The 8,177-nt window shown below is 37.5% G+C and overlaps 1 non-coding gene across 1 annotated transcript; it reads right to left on the bottom strand.

Annotated features, from left to right (window-relative positions):
• Positions 1-3,305: 3,305 nt before the first annotated feature.
• On the bottom strand, positions 3,306-3,412 carry LOC132305911 (small nucleolar RNA R71). The gene has a single exon (XR_009481743.1). It is a non-coding gene; the product is annotated as a small nucleolar RNA R71 (small nucleolar RNA).
• Positions 3,413-8,177: the final 4,765 nt, after the last annotated feature.

Genomic DNA, 8,177 nt, shown 5'->3' with positions numbered 1-8,177 from the left:
GTCTTACTTTATAACTTGCATTTCTAAACTATGCGGTTTATTGTTTTCGTAATTGAATTTTCAAATGGAAATTTTGATTCATTTGGACTTCAAACATAAAACTTTCAATTTTCTCTAGTAATTACTTTTTTTTATGGCAATTACAATTTTACTACTAATATGAAAAATGCTCTTACAATGTTTAGATTGATCTATTCGCTTTGTTCAAGTATTTTTTATTTTGTAAATGATGAATGTTCCCACATTAATTTAATATTTACTGCCTAATAGTTTTATACGTTCTTAGATTGCTTTATTTTTACGAGTGTTCAAGATCTCCTCATGGAGTAGGACATATTGAGGTCTCTAAGATTCTAACCTTACAGCCTTATTGATCTTCAGAACAATGTGAATTCATCTCTAACACATGTTTTCTTCGTTTATTTTTTAATTTTTTATAAGTGCTTAAATGTTGCACATTTCATCACCTAAGCTAAGGTATTTCAGTCTTTGCATCTATCTTAATTTTATGTTTTAGTCCTAATTTATGTTTATGTGTATTTCAGGGCAATAAAGTTAAAATGAGCTAAGAACGGTCCAATTAAGCCTTTTTGGAGTTAAGCAAAGATTTTCAGACAATGGCACAAAGCGGTCAATTTCGGGCCTTTGATGATGTTCCCAAAGATGGAGAAGCAAACCAAATAGCCTGGGGCAAAAATGGAGCTGAATAAGGCTTAAAGGAATTTGCCAACTCTAGGGGGATCGATCCCCAGGGTGGGGGATCGATCCCCCAGGACTTAGCAACAATACAGTTTTTATTTAATTTTTGGGCTCATTTTGGGAACTGTTGGGCTTTAATGAGATTGTTACTTAAGGCCCAGTGAGTCATTAGATTAGGGTTAGTTTTAGTTTTTATTTAGGTAAAGATTATTAGAGAAAGGAAATTAAGTTTTATTTTATTATTATTTTTCTGTATCGTAGTATCGTATTTCCTCTCTGGAAAAACACGCGAAAAAAGAGAAAAAGCAAGAACAGGCTAGGGTTTGGAAGAAAAGTTCAGAGAAGATGAAGCAGATGATGGGGATTGTCCTGTCTTCGACTCCATCAACCATGAGTAGTTGATTCTTCTACTTAGGGTTGGATAAACCCTAAGCATGTAACCTATTCTCTCTCTCTTTTCATACTTTTTGGGGATTAATTTATGTAATTAGTGTATAGTCTTGAATATTATGAATTAAATTCTTCCAATTGATTATCTGTATTAATCTCATATTGTCTTATGTGTGGTTGATTGATAAACAAATTTTACACATGAATTCTTTGTTAATTGATTCTTGTGATGGCTATGCATGGTATTGCTTAGTTGTAATTGTGTTTCAAATTGATGAAAAATGCTTCCATTTGATGGATGGTACTACATGTTTAGGTTAATTTGTTGTCTAATTAGTTTTAAATTCATGTTTAATTAGTTTAATTTAAGTTTAATTAATTTAATTGCAATTCAATTATTAGGTAAGTAGACCATCCATACTTATGTTTGAATTCCATACTTTTTGTCACAATTGCATTATCTTCTAGATTAATGTGTGTTAAATTTGAAACTTGTATTGATAAATCATGTTTTGAATGGGTGAATTGCACTACACTTAGTTTAATTGTCATTAGGTAGTTGATTCATGCTTGAAATTGATGGTTTACACTTTTCATTGCACTTGTTAGCCACATATAGATTACATAGTATTATTTCCCCAATTAGTTGAAAGTGAGTGAGTTAGGGAATGTACTTAGTGGTGAATCCTACACCTTAAGTCTCTTTCCAATCTCTTAAACTCTATTTCTTTATTGCAATCATTTAGTTTAAAATTAGTTTCAATCACAAACAAAACCCTTTTGGCAATCACATAAGCACTAAAGTATAATTCAATTCTAGAAAACCTATAATTGTTTAGATCTCTTGGGACAATCCATGCTCACTTCATACTCCATAGTATAAGTGTTTAGTGGTTTTATAAATTTTAAAATATGGTGCCCACTTGACATTATTTCTAAACCTAAAGTGTTGTGCATTATTTTGTGCACACGCTCGGTCGCACCATAGTTTTGGCGCCGTTGCCGGGAATCTAACAGTTTTGAAGAATTGAATTAAACATTAGTTCTTTGTTGATTGTCTACTTTTAAGTCATTTTAATTTTTAATTTTTTTTTTATTTGATTTGTCAATTAGGTACTTGAAGCAAAGTGGAGCAAACGCTGGACTTAGAAGCAATTAAAAAAATTTGAAGTTGCTTAAGGACCATCTGTAAGTTCTCTTTAATTTTAGTACTTTAATTGTATACCAATTTGCATGCTGTGGACAGCCCAAGTGGAGGCTTAAATTGAATTGTTTTATTTTTAAGTCCAAGCATACCTTCTTGTAGAAGGCATCGGCCCGTGTGGAGGCATTTATTTGTTTTAAGTGCATTGATATTATTGAGGAGTTTGGGAACATCGTATGTGGAGGTTGAAATTTTGAAATGTTGGTGTGTTGACTTGTTCTAGTGCATGCATGGTCGTAGATCACTTAATCGTCCTCTTGCTCCTGTAAATCAAAATCTCGAAATTTTTCTTCGGCGTTTAAGAAGTAATACTAGGGATAGTCATCTTAATCTTTCAAATTTTGATCTTCCATCACCTTTAATGGAAGATCCAATTGAAGATCCCATTGTAGATCTTGGTCATGTGGATCATAATGGTGTGCACCACCCATCACAAGTTCATATTGTGGATCCTCAAGGTGTGCATCCACCCTTGGGAATGCCACAACCAGTTAATCATGCGGTGCAACAACCTAATCTAGGGATGCCAAGGCCAAATGTTGTTCCCCCAATTGGTGAGCAACAACAACAATATGTTCAAATGGCATACCCTCAACAAGGTCAAATGGCATATCATCAACAAGGTCAAATGCCATATCCTCCTCTCAATCCTCCAATGGTCCTTAGGGATCGTTACACTCCAAATCAATATAATGCACCCACTTGCATTCAATTGCCAAATTTTCGTGCTCATCATTATGAGATTAAGGCTTCCACCATTAACATGTGCCCCCTTTTCTATGGGTTGAGCAATGAAGAGCCTTATAAACATTTAGATGAGTTTTTGGAAGTCTGCTCCACCGTGAAAATCACGGATGTTCCGGAAGAAGTCTTAAAAATGAAGCTTTTCCCTTTCACTCTTCGGGATAAAGCTAAATATTGGTTCAATAACTTGCGGCCGAATACAATTACCTCTTGGGCACAATTGCAACAAGAGTTCTTAAAGTAGTATTACCCCGCAAGTTGAACTGATGCCATGAGAACTTCCATTCGTGAATTTAAACAACAAGAAGGAGAACCCCTTCATGAAGCATGGGAACGTTTGAATGACTTGCTACGGAAGTGTCCACGTCATAACATTCCTAAGTGGCAATTAGTTCAATGTTTCTTTTCAAGTTTATCCGATGCCAATAAGGGCATTGTTGATGCTTCTTGTGGCGGAAGCTACATTGAAAGAAATGAAGATGAAATTTGGCAACTTTTCGAAAAAATGAGTGAAAACTCAATGCATAGATCTTCATCTTCTAGGGGTAGTCACCTAGCACATATGGGAGGAAAAAAAGCTATAAATCAAATAAACTCTTCCATGGAAATTGCCGCTGAGGTCAAAAATCTTACTCAAAGGTTTGATACATTCCTTTTGAATCAAGGTCCGGCAACTCAATCATATCCTCACCATTCCAGTGAAATGTGCATGACTTGTTATAGTTACACTCACCATACTTCAAATTGCCCTCTTGGACAAATTATACCAAGTGAGTCTCAAGAACAAGCAAATGCTGCTTTCATTTATCAAGGGAACAACCCTTATTCCAATACTTACAATCCGGGGTGGAAAAATCATCCAAACTTTGCATGGAGAAATCAAGGAAACGGTGCAAACCCTCCTCAAACTCAAGGTTACCAAGCAAAGTATGTTCCCCCACATCTCCAAAATCAAAATCAGAATTCTCAAGGTTACCGTCCTTCATTTTATCCTCAAAATGTGAATCAATATTCTCATCCACAAGCATCAAATCCTCAGTCATACTCTCATCCTCAAGCATCAAATTCTCAATCTTACTCTAATCCAAATCAAGCGCCTCCTAAGAGTTCCGCTTTTGAGGACAAAGTCTTGCAAGCTTTAGGTAATCTTCAAAAAGATAAGCAACTGTTTCATTCTCACTCTCAATCAATTGCAAAGCTTGAAGCTCAAATTGGGCAATTAGCTAATTCTTTAAATGTGAGAGAGAAAGGTAAGTTGCCTAGTCAAACTGAGACCAATCCTAAAGGGTAATTTATGGCGCAAGCAAGTCCTTCATCAGAATTTTCTGGAAATGAGCAAGTTCAAGCAATTACTACCTTGAGGAATGGTAGGAAAGTGGATAATAAGGTATAGGTACCTAAGGAGGATAATGAATTGGCACAACCAAGTGGTTGCATCCATCCCATTCCAAATTCTATTCCAATTTCTTTGGATGCTAGTGGTTCCAAAAAGGACATTCCATCATCTTCATCATCATCTCCCCAATTAGAGAAACCTTATGAGCCAAAAGCTCCATTTCCTCAAGCTTTGAGAGAGACTTCATCATTTGGGAGACAAGAAGGAAAAATTCATGATATGATGGAAGTGTTTAAACAAGTGAAAATCAATCTTCCTCTTCTAGATGCAATTAGGCAAATTCCACCATATGCAAAGTTCTTGAAGGACTTGTGCACACAAAAGAGGAAGAGCAAGGGAAGGGACCTTAAGAAAGTGCTTTTAACAGAACAAGTGAGTTACATCATTCTTTCTAACACTCCTCATAAGTTCAAGGATCCGGGTGCTCCGACTATTTCTTGTGTTATTGGAAACCAAGAGGTTCGTAGAGCTCTCCTTGATTTAGGTGCAAGTATTAATCTCATTCCATATTTTGTTTACTTGCAATTAGGATTAGGGGACTTGAAGCCAACATCGGTAGTCATCCAACTAGCCGATAGATCAATTAAAAAACCAAGGGGAATTGTTGAGGATATTCTAATTAAGGTTGATAAATTTTATTTCCCAGTTGATTTTGTGGTACTAGATACTGAGCTAATCCCTAATCTTACCAATCACATTCCAGTTATCCTAGGAAGACCATTTCTTGCCACCCCCAATGCCACCATTAGTTGTAGATCTGGCATTATGGATATCTCATTTGGCAACATGATGGTTAAACTTAATGTTTTCAATGCAAGTCAACATCCCACAGATGAAGACGAGTGTTTCCTAGTAGATGTCTTAGATGAAACCATAGAGGAGACTCTTCCCTCTATTCTATCTAAGGACCCTCTTGAGGCGTGCCTTTGTGAAATGTTTGAAAGTTGTGGTTTTGACACAGAAGGATCCATAAGTGAGGTGAATGCTTTGATGGACTTTGTGGCCACTTTGGATTACCCACCTTGGAAAAGCAAGAAAGAACCTCTTCCTTCACTCTCTAGTACTCCACCAGTTCCATCTCTCATCTCTCCTCCTATTCTTGAGCTTAAGCCTCTTCCATCAAATCTGAAATACGTCTTCTTAGGCCCAAAAGAGACTCTTCCGGTCATCATTGCTTCCAATCTTGAAAATGACCAAGAGAATGATCTTTTGGAAGTGGTTAAAGCTAACAAAGAAGCCATTTGATGGAGTGTGGCTGACCTAAAAGGCATTGACCCTTCTATTTGTATGCATCGCATACACATGGAAGAGGATGAAAGGCCATTTAGGAATGCTCAAAGGAGATTGAACCCAAATATGAAGGAAGTTGTCATGAAGGAGGTTGTGAAACTTCTAGATGCAGGAATCATTTATCCTATCTCTGATTCCAAATGGGTTAGTCCAACTCAAGTGGTTCCCAAAAAGTCAGGAATCACAGTTGTTGAAAATGCTAAGGGTGATCTCATCTTGAAACGCACCGCCACTTCATGGCGTGTTTGCATAGATTACCGAAAGCTGAATTCTGCCACTAGGAAAGACCATTTTCTATTACCTTTCATTGACCAAATCTTGGAAAGATTGGCTGGGCAACAATACTATTGCTTCCTAGATGGTTATTCAGGGTACAATCAAGTGGCCTTAGATCCATTGGATCAAGAAAAGACTACATTCACATGTCCTTTCGGTACATTTGCTTATCGACGGATGCCTTTCGGATTGTGCAATGCTCCTGCCACTTTCCAAAGGTGTATGATGTCAATTTTTTCGGACATGGTGGAGAAGTATTTTGAAGTCTTCATGGATGACTTCTCGGTTTTTGGGTCCTCATTTGATTCGTGTCTCCAAAATCTCAAAAAAGTGCTTCAAAGATGTCGTGAGACTAATCTTGTGTTAAGTTGGGAAAAGAGCCATTTCATGGTTCAAGAAGGAATCGTGCTTGGACATGTCATCTCTAAAAGAGGAATAGAAGTAGATAGAGCGAAAGTTGAGCTAATTTCTAAATTGTCTCCACCTACTACGGTGAGAGAAATCCGCTCCTTTCTAGGACATGCCGGTTTTTATCGCCGATTCATCAAAGACTTTAGTAAAATTGCTAGACCCTTGTGTAACCTTCTTGCCAAGGAGACTCCATTTGTCTTTGATGAAGCATGCCTAAATGCTTTTCATCAACTTCGCACTCTTCTATCATTCGCTCCTATCATGCAACCTCCAAATTGGTCCTTACCATTTGAGATTATGTGTGATGCTTCCGACTTCGCAATGGGTGCTGTTTTGGGGCAAAGGGTAGGTAAACTACCATACGCTATATACTATGCGAGTAAGACTTTCTCAGGTGCCCAATTGAACTATTCTACCACCGAGAAAGAGTTACCTGCCGTAGTATATGCCCTTGATAAATTTCGGTCATATCTCTTAGGATCCAAGGTAATTGTGTTTTCCGATCATGCCGCTCTTAGGCATCTTTTAATGAAAAAGGAAACCAAACCTCGCTTGATAAGATGGATTCTACTTCTTCAAGAATTTGACTTTGAAATCAAGGATAAAAAGGGCTCCGACAATGTCGTTGCCGATCATCTGTTTAGATTAATGGTTGAATCTTCTCCAAATCTTGAAATTCATGAATCATTTCCGGATGAACAACTCTTTCAAATCTCAAATAGGACGTTGCCTTGGTTCGCCGACATTGTTAACTATCTTGCAACCAGCAAACTTCCCATTAATTGGTCAAAACAAGAAAAGGACCGATTCTTTGCTAACATCCGAAAATACTATTGGGAAGATCCCATTCTATTTCGTTATTGCCCGGATCAAATCATCAGGAAATGTGTGCCGGAAAGTGAAATTCCGAGCGTCCTTGCGTTTTGTCACACACTTGCTTGTGGTGGGCATTTTAGTGGAAAAAAGACCGCTTTGAAGGTTCTTCAAAGTGGGCTCTTCTGGCCCACTATCCACCGAGATGCCTATAACTTTTGTAAGGTGTGTGTTCGGTGTCAAAAGTTGGGATCAATGTCAAAGAGAGACATGATGCCCTTAACTTCAATCTTTGTAGTTGAAATCTTCGATGTATGGGGCATAGACTTTATGGGACCATTCCCAATGTCTTATGGCTTTCAATACATCCTCGTTGCCGTTGATTATGTTTCAAAGTGGGTTGAGGCTTGTGCTACCAAAATGAATGACCACTCCGTGGTAATTGCATTCGTTAAATCAAATATCTTTGCTCGTTTTGGTATGCTAAGGGCTATGATAAGTGATGGACGAAAACATTTCTGTAATCAATTCTTGAAGCAACTTTTCTTGAAATACTCCGTCACACATAAAGTGGCCACTCCCTACCATCCCCAAACAAGTGGGCAAGTCGAGGTGTCAAATAGGGAAATCAAGCATATTCTTGAGAAAACTGTCAATCCGACCCGAAAAGATTGGTCAAGAAAATTGAACGATACTTTGTGGGCTTACCGGACAGCTTACAAGACTCCAATAGGCATGTCTCCATATAGACTTGTTTATGTGAAGCCTTGTCATCTTCCGGTTGAGCTAGAACACAAAGCACTTTGGGCAATAAAAAAGCTCAACTTTGATCTTGATAAGGCTGGAAATGACCGTTTACTCCAACTCAATGAGCTAGAGGAATTGAGAAATGATGCCTATGATAGTTCAAAAATTTAGAAGGCAAGGACAAAAGCATTTCATGATAAACATATT

This window comes from Cornus florida, unplaced genomic scaffold (genome assembly GCF_030987335.1).
Source record: "Cornus florida cultivar Cherokee Brave unplaced genomic scaffold, ASM3098733v1 CherokeeBrave_3.0.0_Hap2_Chr04, whole genome shotgun sequence".
Taxonomy (NCBI): domain Eukaryota; kingdom Viridiplantae; phylum Streptophyta; class Magnoliopsida; order Cornales; family Cornaceae; genus Cornus; species Cornus florida.
Note: the sequence above shows the minus strand (reverse complement) of the source record. Positions and strands in the feature narration are given on the sequence as shown.